Genomic DNA, 17,382 nt, shown 5'->3' with positions numbered 1-17,382 from the left:
CTTTGATCTTATTAGACATATTGTTATGATAGCAAGTTTAGCTCTTGCAACTCTGTGTCCCAAAGTGAGTCCCATGGAATAACTATTTCATAGGATTTTTTTGTTGATAGTGTTGGGGAAATCAGCTCACTCTATTAAAAAAAAAAAAGTTGAATCTCTATTTCTTACAATATGAAAAAAAATCCTCCAGTGAACATAATACCTATTAGTGAAAGATAAAAACTATAAACTAATAGAAGAATAGTACCATTGTTTATTTCTGGACACATTGGCATGGGTAGGGATTTCAAAAACAAGCTGAAGCACAAATTTAAGGAGGAAAAATGGACTTAGCTGTATATAAATTAGGCTTCCCTTGTGGGTCAGTGTAAAGAATCCATCTGCCAATGCAGGAGACATGAGCTTGATCCCTGGATCAGGAAGATTCCCCTGGAGAAGGAGATGGCAACTGACTCCAGAATTCTTGCCTGGAAAATCCGATGGACAGAAGAGCCCGGTGGGCTACAGTCCATGGGATTTCAAGAGTCAGACACAACTTAGCAACTAAACATCATGTATAAGTTAACATGCTTTCTAAACAGAAGATACCATAAACAAAGCTAACAGATGGGTGAAGCAGAAAAAGGTATTTTCAATCTTAAACCAACAAGGAACTGTTACGTGGAGTCTAGGTTCTAGATCTGCACTGTTCTATATACCACTAATCACATATAGCTGTTAAGCACTTTATATGTAACTAATACGAACGGACACGAGTTTGGATAAACTCCAGGAGCTGGTGATGGACAGGGAGGCCTGGCTGCAGTCCATGAGGTCGCAAAGAGTCGGACACGACTGAGTGACTGAACTGAACTGAACTGAATACGAATGAAGATGTGCTATAACTGTAAAATACACACCAGATTTCAAAGATTGAGCATACACAAAGGAATGCAATGTATCGCAACCATCCTTGTATTGATTACATGTTGAAATGGTAGTATTTTAGATGGGGCTTCCATGGTGGCTCAGACGGTAAAGAATCTGCCTGCAATGTGGGACACCTGGGTTCAATCCCGGGGTTGGGAAGATCCCCTGGAGAATGGAATAGCTACCCACTCCAGCATTCTGGCTTGGAGAATTCCATGGACAGAGGAGCCTGGCAGACTACAGTCCATATTTTAGATATATTATAATAAATATGGAGAAGGAAATGGCAACCCACTCCAGTACTCTTGCCTAGAAAATTCCATGGATGGAGTAATAAATTCCATGGATGGATGGCAATAATAAATATATTGCCCCAATTAATTTCATCTGCTTATTTTTATTTTTTAAATGTGGCTAATAGAAAAAATTTTAATTGCATATGTGGATCACACTATATTTCTATTGGACAGAGCTATTCTAGCGTATATAAGAAACTCCTATATAGCTGGAGGAAAAAAGAGTGGAAATCCAAGAGAAAAATGGGTAGAAGGTATGAACAGGCAATTTACAATAGAAAACTCCTACGGCTAAAAGGTATGTGAAGAAATGTTCAACCTCACTAACAACCCAAGAAATACAAGTATAGGCATGAGAGAACTTGATACCTATCAAATCGGCAAAAGTCAAAAGTTAGATGGTTTTAAATGGGGATGACATGCGGAAAAGGGTTTTCATGCGTTGTTGGTGGGTGTGGAGGCTGGCAGAGCTGTTTCTGAATAACTAGTTCGGCTTCCCTGGCGGCTCAGATGGTAAAGAACCTGCCTGTAATGAGGAACACCCAGGTTAGATCCCTGGACTGGGATCCCCTGAAGGAGAGAATGGCAACCCTCTCCAGTATTCTTGCCTGGGAAAACCTATGGACAGAGGACCCTGGCGGGCTACAGTCTGTGGGGTAGCCAAGAATGGGACACGACTGAGCAACTAAGCAAAGCTGGTTGCCTGGTGTAAGTGTTAGTGGATGTTCAAGGCAGAGATTGAGTTTAGGAGCATTGATATATGGCTCACGGAGAGTGTCCGTTCTGGGTGGTCAGTGTCTGCATTTTTTTTTTTATTGCATAGTGACCAGGGGTTGAACCCAGGCCCTCAGCATCGAAGGTGTGAAGTCCTAACCACTGAACGCCAAGGAATTCCCAGTGTCTGCATCTCAGTGATTGTTAAATATTTTGAATATCACACATGTGTATGACCCCCAGAGGAGGAAATGGCAACTCATTCCAGTATTCTTACCTGGAGAATCCCATGGACAGAGGAGCCTGGAGGGCTACAGTCCATGAGGTTGCAAAGAGTCAGACATGACTTAGCTGCTAAGCACACACATACTCTGTGAACTAGCTTTCTCACGCTTAATAATGCTCCTCAGAAACTCTCTCATGCACGTCTGTAAGATAACCAGAGAAATGCAAATAAATACTACATGATTGACTTGACACGCAATAAATGTGCACACAGTGTGACCCAGAGATGCTTGTGAAATCAGGAGATGGAGGTCACCAAGGCGGCCCCCACCGGGGCACTGTTAAGTAAAACCTGGTTTACGCATTCAATGAAATACTACGTAAAATGCAGAACTACTGATCCAGATGTATACATGGCAACACGGGGAGATCTCAAGAAGAAAGTGCTAAGGAAACAAGTAGGAACAGAATGAGATTTATAAACATTTCCATTTGTGTGGATTTAACACATTAATAGGATACAGCTTCAAATTTACATAGATACCCAAACAAAACAAATGGAAGGTAAATTATATGGACTTCTTAAATAAAACTAACATAGGTGCTTATAGTGGGAAGACTAGAAAAGGAAATAGAAGATGAAGGGGAAAAGAAAAAATAAACTTTGAAAGAAGAACTTTCATTAGTGTTGCCATATTTCACAAATAAAAATGCAGAACATCCAGTTTAGGGACTTCCCTGGTGGCCTAGTGGCTGGGAATTTACCTTCCAATGCAGGGGACGTGGGTTCAATCCCTAGTCAGAGAACTAAGATCCCACATGTTCCAGGGCAACTAAGCCCATGTGTGGCAACTCCTGAGCCCTCGGGCTCTGAGGCCTGCAAGCCACAGCTAGAAAGACGCTGCAACTGGAGAAACCCCTGCACCACAGCGAAAGGCCTCACATGCCAGACCAAGACATGATGCACCCAAATAAACAAATATTAAAAAAAGAGCATCCAGTTTAATTTGAATTTCAGACACATAATAATTTTCAGCATAAGTGTGTTTCAAATATGCCCAGTTAAAACTCAATTTCAGAGAAAGAATAGAAAATATTTTAACATAAGCATATCTCCATAATTAAATATATGAATATGTCTATAGCGCTGACAGCGGTTAAATAGATGGCTAAATCCAAGCTCAACAGAACATTCCTCGATTTCATCTGTCAATTCTAGATTCAGGACATCAGAAAGGTCTCTCCTGTACCTGGCCGAACTGTCCCCGCAGTCATGAAAGTATGTTGATGAGATTAGAGCTCTTGGAATCGTGGTCTCCGCTTCCCACAGAGGAAACACTGGATGGGCCCTGGCACTACCCACAACTTGCTGGTTGGATCACTGGATATCACGAGGCTATCTCTTTGGCAGAAAGCTGGTATGAATCAAGGGTCTGTTGAGCCATTTACGACAATAAACACAGCTTTCCTGTGTTTAGCCCTTATGCTATGTTGATAGCCTGCCTTAAGACCTCCTGGGGACATTCAGGTCACCACTCCCCAGTCACATCTTACAGTAAAGAAAGAGGGACAGAAACAGACAGAGAGAAAACAAATGATGGATGATGTCATCGGCATTACTGCCAGCCCAACCTTGGTTCAAATCCTGGGCCTGACGTTTACCAGCCCTGTGATCTAAGGTAACGCACTTCTTAAGCCTCAGTGATTCCATCTGTAAAATGGGAGGGAAAAAACAGGTTATCTCACAAGTTTGCTGTGAGGATTGAAATAATAGTGGAAGGAATGATCATAAGAAAACATATACAAAGGGCTTAGCACAACTGTTGGAAATACTTATGTTATCATGCACAGAAAAAAACGTAGGAACTTCCCTGGTGATCCAGTTGTCAAGAATCTGCCTAACAGTGCAGGAAACATGGGTTCATTCCTGGTTGGGGAACTAATATCCCATATGCTGTGGGGCAACTAAGCACCACACTGCAACTGCTGAGCCCATGCACAACTCGAGGGACTGTGCACTGCAACGAAAAATCCTGCATACCACGAGTCAGACCCGGCACGGCCAAATGAATATTAAATATTTTAAGAAAGAAAAAAATGGAAGGAAGTTGGACATATGCACAGTGGTTAAGTAAATGACTAGATGAGGAAGATCCTGAAAGATGCTTATCACATAATAGTCACTCAGAGAAATACAGGTATCATTTTCTATTAGTATTTATTGGTGATGGTCTCATGAATGATGCTCATTTTTTCCTTTATACTCTTTGGTCTTTTCTCCCATATTTTATAAAGTGAAAGCATAATAATATTTGAGACAACAATTACTTCTTGGGCACCCACCAGATCCTGGGACTGTGTTGGTTGCTTGGCATGAATTCAGAACAGACGAGGTCTTTGTGGAAAATTCAGGCCGAGACGACAGTTTGGTATTTTTCTTGCTTCGGTGTGTTGTACTATCTGTAGACTAGATACCACGCATGGGATATGCAGTCGTCATGTACGGATGTGAGAGCGGGACCACAAAGGAGGCTGAGCACCAAAGAATTGATGCTTTTGAACTGTGGTGTTGGAGAAGACTCTTGAAAGTCCCTTGGACAGCAAGGAGATCAAACCAGTCGATCCTAAGGGAAATCAACTCTGAATACCATTGGAAGGACTGATGCTAAAGCTCCGCTACTTTGGCCACCTGCTGTGAAGAGCTGACTGCTTTGAAAAGACCCTGATGCTGGGAAAGATTGAAGGCAAAAGGAAAAGGGGGCATCAGAGGATGAGATGCTTAGATAGCATCACTGACTCAATGGACATGAATTTGAGCAAACTCAGGAGACAGTGGAGGACACGGGAGCCTGGCATGCCGCAATCCATGAGGTCACAAAGAGGTGGACATGACTTGGCGACTGAACAGTGGGATAAGCAACATAGCCCTCAAGGGCTCAGCACTATCTTTTAGGTTTTTGGATCATTCTTCCCCATCACATACCCTCTTTCTGCTTCCCTCACCCTTTCTTCACTACTTTCCCATCATACAGTACTAGAAAGGGACATTAAAACTCATCCACATCGTCCATCAGCTTTACAGATGGAGCATCGACCTGCGGTTTCTCTCTTCTCCCACCACGTTTTCTATTTTTTCTGTTCTGTTTTCTTGTCTTCCCCTGACACCCCACTGCTGCTTTTCTCCTAGTTGTCCACAGTCTTGATGAACCGGCGGTGGTAGGAGAAGTTTCTGGTTGATGCTTTTTCTCCTGCTGGCCTGCCGTGTGCCCTGTGTCCTCAGACTGCAGGGAACATTTATATCCCTCCATCGGTGGAGGTGTTTACTACCTCTCTGTCAGTGTTCTTGACCTTTAAGAGACAGAGTTGGGTAATATTAAAATACTCTAGACTGGATGTTAAGAGTCTCTGAGTTCAAGTCCCCAGATACCAGTGATACCAGTTGTAATATAGTCTCGGCTTACTGTATCCCAGGCTCTGTACTGAGCCCTTTTGACAGCTTTTCTTGCTGATGCTGAGATACCCAGAAAGATGACTGATGAAAGACAGCTTCACAGGGTAGTGTATTCTAAAGAATGGATGAATGCTGGCAAGGCCAGTCAGCTGAATCCAGTGGTTTTAAAAATTTCTCAGGTGCTGAGAATCCCCTGATGACCCAGTAATTAGGATTTGGAGCTTTCGCTGCTGTGGCTTGGCTACAATACCTGTTTGGGGAACTGAGATCCTACAAGTCCCATGATGCGGCCAAAAAAAAAAAAATCCACTTAAAAAAAGAAAAATGGTTCAGTTGAACGTAAAGCATCTTTAGTTACAGTGGCCTTCCTAGGTGGCGCTGGTGGTAAAGAACCTGCCTGTCAATGCAGGAGATGCAGAGATGTGGGTTCAGCCCCTGGGTTGGGAAGATCCCCCGGAGGAGGGCATGGCAACCCACTCCAGTATTCTTGCTTGGAGAATCCCATGGACAGAGGAGCCTGGTGGGCTACGGTCTGTAGGGTAGCAAAGAGTTGGGCACGACTGAAGCGACTTGGCACACACACGCATGTACTTTGCGCTGTTTGTGGAACATTATAAAACTTATATAGCTCTATCTCTATCTCTATCTCTATCTTTATCTTTATATACTTCCCTCAAAGAACAAATTAATACAACTAAGCTATATGATCACTTCATTAAAAAAAAAAAAAAACAGAGGGAGTGGTTGAAACATGGCTTCCCTTGAGTTTTCTCTCCAACTTTAGACTGTGACTTCTTTATTTGAGTACTAATTTTTGATCACTTATCGGATCATAAACAAATACTATACTTATTGGGGGAGCCTTTATGGGTCAGATTCTCAGCAGATGAAAGTTTGGAGGGGAAAACATTTTTACGTGAGAAAAAATTAAAATTGGCAAAATTTAGAACCCTCCTGGTAATGCTTACATTTTTAAAGAAGTTTCCCTTCTTTTTTACCCAAAAAGGACAGATTTAATTGTGGAATTTAAGCTAGTGGTGGTCCCGTGGTTAAGAATCGCCTTCCAATGCTGGGTACATGGGTTCAATCCCTGGTCAGGGAACTAAGATCCAATACGCTGAGGGGAACCTGCTCAGCCCAAGCACTCTAAAGCCAGCATACTGCAACTACAGAAGCCTGCGGGCCACCGTGAGGAACCACGGCAGCCAATTAAAAGAAAAAAAGTTAATTAATTAATTAAAAAAACACTAAGCTAGCCTAACATGTCAGTACAGAAGGTCTTGTCTGGAGGCACAAACACCCTTCCAAAGTCATGCAATTGAGGTGGCACTTACCTTGTCCTGGAGAAGCCTTTCTAGTGCGTGGGCCTCAGTGGCTAAACATTCTCCAAGCTTCTTGCTCAGATAAGGTGGGAATAGGCATCCTCAGGAGCCCCCCCTCATGGGACGTGACCTTTGTACAGCTCTGAAGACATGAGAACACAATAACAGTTGAAAGAGCCTGACCCGAGTGGCATTGGCCCCATCTGGGTGGTGGAGCAGGCGTGTCCAGGTGTGTCCAGGTTGCCACTTGGACAAGCACACACCACCTGCTACTTTCAGGGACACCCTCTCCCCTTCCCAGTGCCGTTTGCTCTGGGTTTTCGCTTCCTCAGATGACTGAGGGAGCGTGGGCCCCAGGGAAGCTGTCTGTCCCACTCTGTCTTTTGATATCTAGGGACACATCTGTACGTGGCGAGGGAAAGGCAATGGAAGATTACTGACTTCAGAGTGTTGGACCAAAGTCCTGCTGCTTCCTAACCAGATGGCTATGGCGAGGGTCTTAACCTCCCCAGGCCTCAGTTTTCCAATCTGAAAGTGAGGGTCATGATAGAATTCTCATTACAAGGTTATGTGAGAATTAAAGAAATAATACATGAAGGGGTTTTTAAAACAGTGGGGAATGCTCAGTTAATAGTAACCTGGAGAGTCATTAATGCCCTGAAAATTCAAGATGCGGGATCACCCAATCCCTAGGGAGACTCATGGGCCTGGCGTGCACCTGTCTCCAGTCACCCTCTTCCTGGCAGTCCAGTGTCTACTCTGCATGTTTCTTAGAAGACAAGCGGCTTTCTCTCCACTGGGGTAAAGTCCCCCCACTGCTGTAGGGAATTCGGGGTGGGGGGAGCGGAATGGAATGGGCGCTGGATTCTGATCTCTGTGGATGACTCACCTGCTTTGGCTTGAAACCTGCCTTTGTAAAATGGGGACAATAAAACATTTTTCCCTTCACTGCCCCGCCCATGTCTCCCAATTTATGAGGCTGGCAGAGCACTGATTAGCCTGTAAACTGCCCCGGTCTCCCTTGGAGAACAACAGCTAACAGAAACGATGAGGATGGTTGCAGCTTAAGAACTGAAGATTTGTTTTCAGAGCAACACTTCCTGTTCCCTGCAACTGAAGACTTTGTTCTGTACAGACTCGGGCAGGTATAGGTGGAAATAGCGTGGCGCTCCATCTTGGAGAGCCAAGAGTCCTTGGATTGACATTTGTGCCTGAATCTTTGTGGTAAGATAAGTGACTCTGAGACCCTTGACGACACAAAAGTTCTGTTTAAAACTTTCTGTGTAGGAGCACAGACTCTGGAGTGGACTCTCAGGTTTGAATCCTCACAGCTCAACTCTTGCTGCTTGTGTGGCTTTGGGCTAATTTATTAATATCTCTGTGCCTGAATTTCCTCATCTGTAAAACAGGAATAATGCTAGTCCTTAACTTACAGGATTGTTGTGAAAATTGAGTGAGTTAAAAAATCTAGTTTTTAGAACAGAGTGCCTGACATAGCAGGATCTTGATACATGTTGAGTTTCTATCTGTCTGTATCTATCTGTCTATCCATCTATTGATCTATCTTTATCTAACTATCTTTTATCTATCAATCTTCTGTCAATTGATATCATTATCTAGACTGAGCAGTGCAATGTAGAAGATAGAATCTGGGGTTTGAAACAGATATATCTCTTACCCCAATCCCGCCTGTACTATTTAAAAGTTTTGTGATCTCTGAGTACAACTATTCCTAAGTTTTTGTATCCAGTAATAGCTAGAAGCTGGAGATGTTACCTGAGTCCAAGCTTGCTCTACTCATCATGTGACAGGCCAATAAATCCAACACTTTGTTGTCAAGAGACAACACATTGAGGGAAGGCATACAACTTTATTTGGAAAGCTGGCCCCAAGAAGATGGCAGACTAATGTCTCAAAATAACCATCCTGTCTGGGTCTGGAAGCCCGGTTCTTTCATAGTGCAGGGGTGAGAAGCGAGAGGTGAGGAAGCAAAGTAAAAAGGCCATTAATCTTGCCAATACACCCTAGAATGGCAAGCTTCTGCGAGGGGGTATGTGTGTTAATTTCTTCCTTCCTGTAGCCATTCATAGGTGGATAGGGTCCTGAGCAAAGGAGCCTTAATATTCAGCCTTAATATTCCCCAAGGCAGGCCATTATGTATAAACAGTGTCCTATCAGCGAACAAGGCAACAGGAAGCAAAGGTTAATGTAAAAGAAACAGATCCAGAGTGGAGTCAGTTCTCCCTGGCAATAGAGATACTTAGCTGAGCTGTATAACATGCAAAAACATCCTAAAAGTGTCAAACAGCTAACAAGATAGTAAGCAGTATTGGTTGAGATCTGAGAAAGGACAGGATCCAAAAAAGCTGAGCCCTACACGCAGGGTCACTTGGATTGTTCCACACATTTGCTGATATCAATAAGTAGCTCTCTCAGAGCTAGTGGAACTAAAGTAGAATTTTGAACCCCATCAAGGGTAAGGATCCTGGCAAACCATTCCCACTTTTAGCTGAGACTCAAAAGGGCTATACTCTAGGAGATGGGGCAAGATAGAAATAAGCAAGCTTTAGCTCAGACTGTGGCCAGCCTTTGAGCCATCAGGGTGGCCCTGATGGAAAATGCGTACAATAATACCAATATCATGCATTCTGTATAGGGTTGTAAAAATTAAATTTAGATAAAACATATACCAGGCCTTTAGTGATACAATAATGCTATATATTTGAGCTCTTTGAGCCTCTGTTTTCACATTAGTCCAGTGGGGAAAATCACTCCAGTAGAGCTGTTTTTAGTTTTGGCTGAGACGACGATACGTCATTGCTGAATTCCTACCCTGTGCCATTTGCTGCGCTAGGAGCATGATATTTATTACCTCGTTTTCAGGTGGATGGAAACATGAGACATATAGTTGTCTTCTTCCCTCTTAGATGTCTGAGAACCAAAAGCCTTGCAGGGGTCTCATCACAGAAGTGTCCTGAAGGAGGAGGAGGAGGAGGAAGAGAGAAGAGACGTTTTAGATCTTGGGAGATGCTCTTGACCTTCAAGTTCTACTGCTAATTCTGAGCTCAAGGAGGAAAGAGATTACTTGGTTGAGCAAGATTCTCTCCTCCTGTACCCCAAGAAATTTTAAAAAATTGACAACACAAGTCAGAAAGGGTCCCAGGATTTCTCACCCTATAGTCACTAACCTTTTAAGAAAAAAGTATCTATTATAGTAAAAGCCATTTCCTTTGGGTAAGGTCAAGGGGGTTCAGTTCAGTTCAGTTCAGTTCAGTCGTTCAGTCGTATCTGACTCTTCTCGACCCCATGAATCGCAGCACAGCAGGCCTCCCTGTCCATCACCAACTCCCAGAGTTAGGGGGTCAAAAATCTCATGAGGCTGATTTCAGAGGATTCAAAGCCCTGTATTTACTTATTTAATTTTTATTTACTGGGGGTATAGTTGCTTTATAATGTTGTATTAGTTTCTGCTTTACAACAAAGACAATCAGCTATATGGATCCATATATCTCCTCCCTATCGAGCCTCCCTTCCTACTCTCCCACCCCTCTAGGCCATCCCGGAACACTGCTCTGGGCGCCCAGTGCTATACGGTAGGTTCAACTCACCCGGTGTATGCACGTCAATCCCAGTCTCCCGACTCATCCTACCCCCAGCCCCAAGTGCACGCAGCCACTCTCCACGTCTGTGTTTCTATTCTTGTCCGGCAAACAGCTTCATCTGTGCCATTTTTCTAGATTCCACATATATGCATTAATATACAATATTTGTTTCTCTCTCTCTGACTTACTTCACTCTGTATGACGGACTCCAGATCCACTCACTTCTCTACAAATGACTCAGCTCATTCCTTTTCATGGCCATATTTAGTTATGGCCATCCAGCAAGCACTCTGAGTAGGCACTGCATGACACACTCATTCCATTTGCACAGCTCTTTTAAGGCTGTATTAGTTAGCGATATAGTACGGGATGCTATATCACAAATACAACCTAACATTTCAGAGGTCTAACACAATCACCTTTAACAGTCCACTGCGGGTGTTCCTGCTCACTGGGTGGTGTTCCTCTTTGCGGCGGCTCAGGGACCCTGGTCTGGAAGTGACACATTTCTCAGTGGTAAAAATTTGTCTTTGCATCTGGATACAAAAGGGGCTGGAAAACAGACCATGGTCGGGCAGTTCACGCTATGGAAGAGGAAGTGTGGGCTTTTGGTGGACAGCTTGTTATCTATTTTGTAAATATCATCATCACCGTCATCATCCCCATTTCTGGATGGGGAAATGGAGGCTCCTGTACTTAAATAACTTACCTAAGGTCCATAGCTGATAAGTGATAGAGGCTGGCCTTGGACCCGGGTAGTCCATTTTCAAATCTCATGCGCTTGCCATTGTATCTGCTGTCTCACAGTGATGAATAGCATGCAGTAACCACTGTGAAGAAAAAGAAAATATCAGACATGCTCTTGAAATTTTATTTTCACAAATAAAGCTTTTGGGACTTCCCTGACAATGCAGTGGTTAAGACTGTGTTTCCACACCAGGGGGTGAGGGTTTGATCCATGATTGGGGAGCTAAGATCCCGCATGCCCTGCAGCACTGCCAAAAAGCAAGAAGAAAGCTTCTGAAATGAGCTGAACAAGCACTTGAGAACAAGTGCTCCCACAGTCATCCAGAGCTCAAACGCCACCTTCCCGGAGAGGCCTTCCCCGCTCCCCTTACCTTACAACACCTCTGCTCCCCCAGATACTCTGTCTCCTGTAAAACTGTGTATTTTCTCCATAGCACTCTCGTTATCCGAAATCAGGGACGTACTTGTTTCTTGTGGATGGACTATTTCCCTGATTAGAATAGAAGCTTCCTGTAAGCAGGGAGCTGGTATGTCTTGCTCTCTTTGTACCCCAGTGCCCGTCATGGAGCCTGGCGCACAGGAAACCCTCCATAGATTTTCGTAAAATGGGCAGGTCTATCTGCGAGGTACAGACACACTCACTTATTCATTCTCACATTCCCGCCATATATCAGTCATTCACTCATTCATTCATTCACCCTTTCTCAAATGCCTGGGCCTAATCTGAGGATTAGAATCTGATGCGTAGAGCCTACTCATTGGAAAAGACCTTGCTGTTGGGAAATATTGAAGGCAAAAGGAAGAGAAGGCAGCAGAGGATGAGATGGTTAGATATCATTGCTGACTCAGTTGACGTGAATTTTAACAAACTCTGGGAAGCAGCGGAGGATAGAGAAGCCTGGTGGGCTACAGTTCACGGAGTCACAAACAGTCAGACATGACTTATTGACTGAACAACAGCAACAATAATCTGAGGATAGAGAGATGGTAGTCCTTGGTCTACGGGTAACTTGCAAAACCTTGGACGGCTTCCTGTAGGAGGTGATATTAGAGCTGGAGGGAATATTTAATTGTGAATCAGAGAAAGGGCTGCGTCATATTACTTCTCTTGATGCTTTCACATCTTCACTTGGTCTGTAACCAAATACACGGCTCCCCTGGGCTTTGTAAATTACCACCGTTCAGCATGGAGGCCAGCCTGGCTACCGCTTTATGGTGGCAAAGCTGAACCCCTTCCACAATATAAAGGATAGAAAATGGACTCACAGTGGGGCAAGGTGGGCTTGTCCTTTCTGTGCCTCGTAGAGGGGACGGGGCAGGTTCTAGGTTGACAGCAAAGGGTTGGTAGCTTTCTTTAGCTTATACATAAAAACGACCCAGTCATCCTTATGATGGCCTGCTGCAGCTGCTGCTGCTGCTAAGTCGCTTCAGTCGTGTCCGACTCTGTGCGACCCCACAGACGGCAGCCCCCCTTATGATGGCCAGCCCACCTCAAATCCCTGACGTCACGGCAATGCCAACAACGTCACAGCTGTAAGCATGTGTCCCTAAGGAGAGGTCTTGTTTAGTCACTTCAATCTGCGACTCCACGGATTATGGCGCACCAGGCTCCTCTGTCCACAGGACTTCCCAGGGATGAATACTGGAGCGGGTTGCCATTTCCTTCTCCAGGGGATCTTTCTTATTCAGGTTTCAAAGCCATGTTTCTTGCGTCTTCTGCATTGGGATGCTGATTCTTTACCCCTGAGCCACCAGGGAAACCCAAGGACAGATACTCAATGCTTTTCTTAGAAATCCGAGTGGCTACTCTCCAATTTTCTTTTTGGGTAAATCAAGGCAGTGGATATGACAGCTACTCATTATCTGATAAAATGAATCTGGCTAGATAATGTCACGAGGGACACGCCTGCAGGAATCAAAGGGTCAGGGTCAGCTGCTGGAGAATGAACCATTTGACCTTTCCCAGTACGAGGCTGCTCCATTGTGAGTTCTGACGCTAGCAGGAAGCTTTAGAACAGGATAGGAGCAAGGAACCAGGCCTCCTAAAGACATGTTTTGGGGAATGTTTTTCTTATTACCGTTGTAATAAAGTTTCAATGTCTGAAACTCAGAAAGATACAAACATGCAGTAAGGCAAACAAAAGAAAAGTGAAAACCACCCCCATTTTCGAGAGCCCAGAGATAATCAGCTTAGCATTTTGGTATCTACTGTTTCATTCTTTGCCCACGTATATGTGTGTCTTCTTTGATAAACAGAGACGGGATCTTTGCGTGTGCTTAGTCGCTCAGCCCTGTCCGACTCTTTGCAACCCCATGGACTGTGGCCCACCAGGCTCCTCCTCTGCCCATGGGGATTCTCCAGGGAAGAATACTGGAGTGGGTTGCCACGCCCTCCTCCAGGGGATCTTCCCAACGCAGGGACTGAACCCAGATCTCCCGCTACCAGGGGAGCTTTCTCTCTTTGCAAACTGCCTTTTTCATGTAATAACACACTACATATACACCATCCCATTCCATTTCATTTGATTGGTCGTCTTTGATGAGACTCTTTGGAACGTCACAGATATTCTGTGGTCTGACAACATTACAGTTCATTTGACAAATCTACTCTTGGTGGACATTTAGGTTGTTTATCATTGTTTTCCCATGATAACAAAGGCTGTAATGATTATTTTCGAAGCTCAGCATCCGGTCAAGTGGTGTGCATATTTTAAAAGCATAACTTGTTCTTTACCAGCAAAGTGAAGTCCTAGCGGCTCTAGCTGAACAAATTAAAATAAAGGCTAATTTAAATAAAGTGTGTGTCTGTATATAATGGTAAATACAAAGATTACATGCTCATTTCTTTGAATAGATCTACTCCATAGGGATCATTTTGACCCCGATTCCTTTTTCATCTAACTGGAAAAAAGGAGATGTTTGCCTGGGGAAGAGTAGGTAGGTGGAACCACCAGATTTTACCTCCTTTTGGTATTGACCAGGGTTTCTGGCCTCCTTAATCAAGAGAAATTGACCAAAGGCCAGACAAGAAATTCAGGCAAGGCTTTATTGGGGCCCCTCCTGCAGCAGGGTGGACCGAGAACAGTTTCCCTTACTGGCTTGCTCCCCAGGGAGGCTCAAGCTGGTTCCTTATGCCTGGCGTCCAGGCGTGGAGCCAGAGGCGGGGCTCGGGTGGTGTGCCCACCCCTCTGGTGACGTGTGTGCAGGGGGTGTGCTCAGCACCCTGCTGTTGCTCCCAGATTTTCAGGAGTGGTTGTTGGACTTCTTAGTCTCTTTGTTGTTCGAATTTGCCCCATCTGTGCCTGCACCCAGTTATTTTCAGTCGCTTATAGTTTCTATTTCGAGTTCCAGGCAGAGACGTTTGTCCAGGTGCAAAGCATTGCAGGACTGCAGCAAAAGGTCGAAGGTCCCAACAAGTCTCATTTTCAGGAGGCTTTTACACCTGGAGATTTCACATAGGATTCTTAGGTGAGCTTGGGCACATTCTTTTTTTCTTTTTTTTTTAAGATTCGCTGATACTCACGCTTTCCCCCTTCCATCTTCTCTAAGAAGAGAAAGGACACAGAACAAAAGGCAGCTTCCTGGGATGTCAGAGGTGTACCTTCCTCAAGGGACAGACACGTTCTGGGAGAGGGTTGATGACAGCCGTTTCCAGGACCAGCAGCTGGCAGCAGCTGGCACCATGAGATTCTGGGTTTCTGTAACTGTGAGGAGTTTTCTTTCTCTCTCAGTGAGCAGGTCCAGCTTCAAGTGTCAGAAATAGTTTCTTGCCAAACCAGCCTGCCAATAAAAGCTGCTCCTTTTATAGGATAATCAGTATAGATTAGGCAGTTTACATCCATCAACTTGCAAAGTGGGCATTGGTATTTATTTTGCAGATGAAAAGACAGAAATTAAATGGTTAGCTAACTTACCCAGCGTCACATGTTCAAGAAGTGGAAAGTTCAGGATTCTAACTCTACTCTGATTCCAGAGCCCCTAAACTCTTGTCTCTATGCCTCGTTGCTACTCTGGTTTATTGTCATCCTTGGGTTTTTCAGTTCATTTTACGGATAATATAAACTCCTCAGAGTTAAGAAGATTTTAGCTACTAAAGGAATTGATTTTTTTTTTTTTTGGTTGTTTGTGTTTGAAGGTTCCAGCAATGCCATTTCCTACCAGTCATATATTTTAATTGTCAATAAAACTGGAGATAAATTCTCAGAGAATTCTGAGACACGTTGACATATTCTCAATGCCTTTATCTAAAAATGTGGGCTTTTGCTTGCCATGGTGAAAGGGACCCACCGCCTTACAGGAATGGCCTCAGGATCCTCTGGGAACTTTTCCTGATGTTCCTGCTCTGCCCTTCTGGATGGCAGGTTCCAGCACCCTAAGTCTGGCACTGGAGATGTGACATCACCATGAAATGTGCAGTCTTGATGTATACCTCTCCCAGACACGAGAGCCTTCTTATCACCAGTGCGCTCTGCTGTGGGTACCCAGCAGAGGAATCCAGGCTTAATTTTCTAGAACAGTGGTCCTTACTCATTCACGTCCTGCATTTGTCCATTCCACTCAACACCCATTAATGGGGCCTCTAAGGCCATAGGCGGTTAATACAGAGTTCCAGCATGGAAGAGCCCAGTCTAGTGGAAAGCAGCTGATAGCAACCCTGAATATTTAATAGCAAAAATTTGAGAATGAATCAACAAAAGTGACGAGTATCAACATGGATAAAGTTAATAAAATATAATGTTCATACAGATAACAAATAGGCACATGAAAAGATGCTCAATATCGCTGTTAGAGAAATGCAAATCAGAGCTATCATGAGGTACCACCTCACGCTGGTCAGAATGGCCATCATTTAAAAGTCTGCAAGTAACAAATGCTGGAGAGGGTGTGGAGAAAAGGGGCCTCTCCTACCCTGTTGGTGGGAGTGTAAATTGGTGTAGCCAATATGGAAAACATTAGAGTAGTTCCTTAAAAGACTGCAAATAGAGCTGCCGTGTGACCCAACAAACCCACTCCTGAGCATGTCTATGGCGAGAACCGTAATTTGAAAAGAAACATGCGCCGCAGTGTTCGGTGCAGCACTGTTTACAACAGTGAAGACATGGAGACAGCCTAGCGTCCACTGATAGACGGATGGGCACAGATGCGGTGTGTGTGCGCACGGATACATGTAATGAAATGCTACTCAGCCAAAAAAAGAACGAAATAGTGCTGCTGGCAGAACATGGATCAACCTAGAGTTTATCACACCGAGTTGAGTAAGTCAGAAAGAGAAAGCCAAATACCATAGGATACCACTTATATGCGGGATCTAAAAATGGCACAAATGAACTTATTTACAAAACAGAAACAGGCTCTCAGACGCAGAAAAGAAGCTTACGGTTACCAAAAGGAGAAGGAGACGGGGAGGGATAAACTGGGAGTTTGGGATTAGCAGATACAAACTAACAGATGAATAGATACATATTATATAAAATATATTAAATTACATATAAATTATTATATATAAACAGGTCTTACTGCATAACACAGGAAACTATAGTCAGCATCCTGTAATAAACCATAATAAAAATAATGTGAAAAAGAATAAATATATGTATAACTGAATCACTTTGCTATACACTGGAAACACTGTTGTAAATCAACTACTTCAATAAAAATGATATATTGAAAGCATAAAGTTCAGTAAGCAAGTCATAGAATGATGCATTCACTTTGGTATCATTTACGTAAAGTTAAAAATGCTAAACCATACTGCATATTGTGCAGTGACGTAAACTTATGCATGATAAACAACAAATTTACGAGTGTGGTTACCCCAAGGAACTGGGGAGGGAGCAGGTTTGGGGGAGCAGTGGGTGCGGGCTTCAGTTGTGTGTGACATTTTATTTCCCAAGAGAGGAGGGTCAGGCATGTTAGTGTGCATTACATTATGCTTAATCCATGTTTGTAATCGTCAATATTTCATTTTAAAAGGCAGTTTTTAAAAATGCCACACACATGCACACACAGCCTCATCTCACTTTTGTATTTAAAAATGCATTTTGTTCATCATAGAGAAAAGATGGGAGGAAATGTTAGGTTAAACCACATGAAACTCTTATTTTTGCAGGTTATAA

The 17,382-nt window shown here is 43.7% G+C and overlaps 1 long non-coding RNA gene across 2 annotated transcripts; it reads right to left on the bottom strand.

Moving 5' to 3' along the window:
• Window positions 1-235: 235 nt before the first annotated feature.
• Window positions 236-10,763, bottom strand: LOC121818789 (uncharacterized). Of its 2 annotated transcripts, none has more exons than XR_006058905.2 (4): window positions 10,526-10,763; window positions 9,790-9,891; window positions 6,930-7,059; window positions 236-2,347 (listed from the first exon to the last, which is right to left on the bottom strand). It is a non-coding gene; the product is annotated as an uncharacterized LOC121818789 (long non-coding RNA). The 2 variants fall into 2 exon arrangements; XR_009599683.1 differs by lacking the exon at window positions 236-2,347 and adding an exon at window positions 3,130-6,127.
• Between the last annotated feature and the right edge of the window lie 6,619 nt (window positions 10,764-17,382).

This window comes from Ovis aries, chromosome 2, assembly GCF_016772045.2.
Source record: "Ovis aries strain OAR_USU_Benz2616 breed Rambouillet chromosome 2, ARS-UI_Ramb_v3.0, whole genome shotgun sequence".
Classification (NCBI taxonomy): domain Eukaryota; kingdom Metazoa; phylum Chordata; class Mammalia; order Artiodactyla; family Bovidae; genus Ovis; species Ovis aries.
This window is presented reverse-complemented; position numbering and strand designations above follow the sequence as displayed.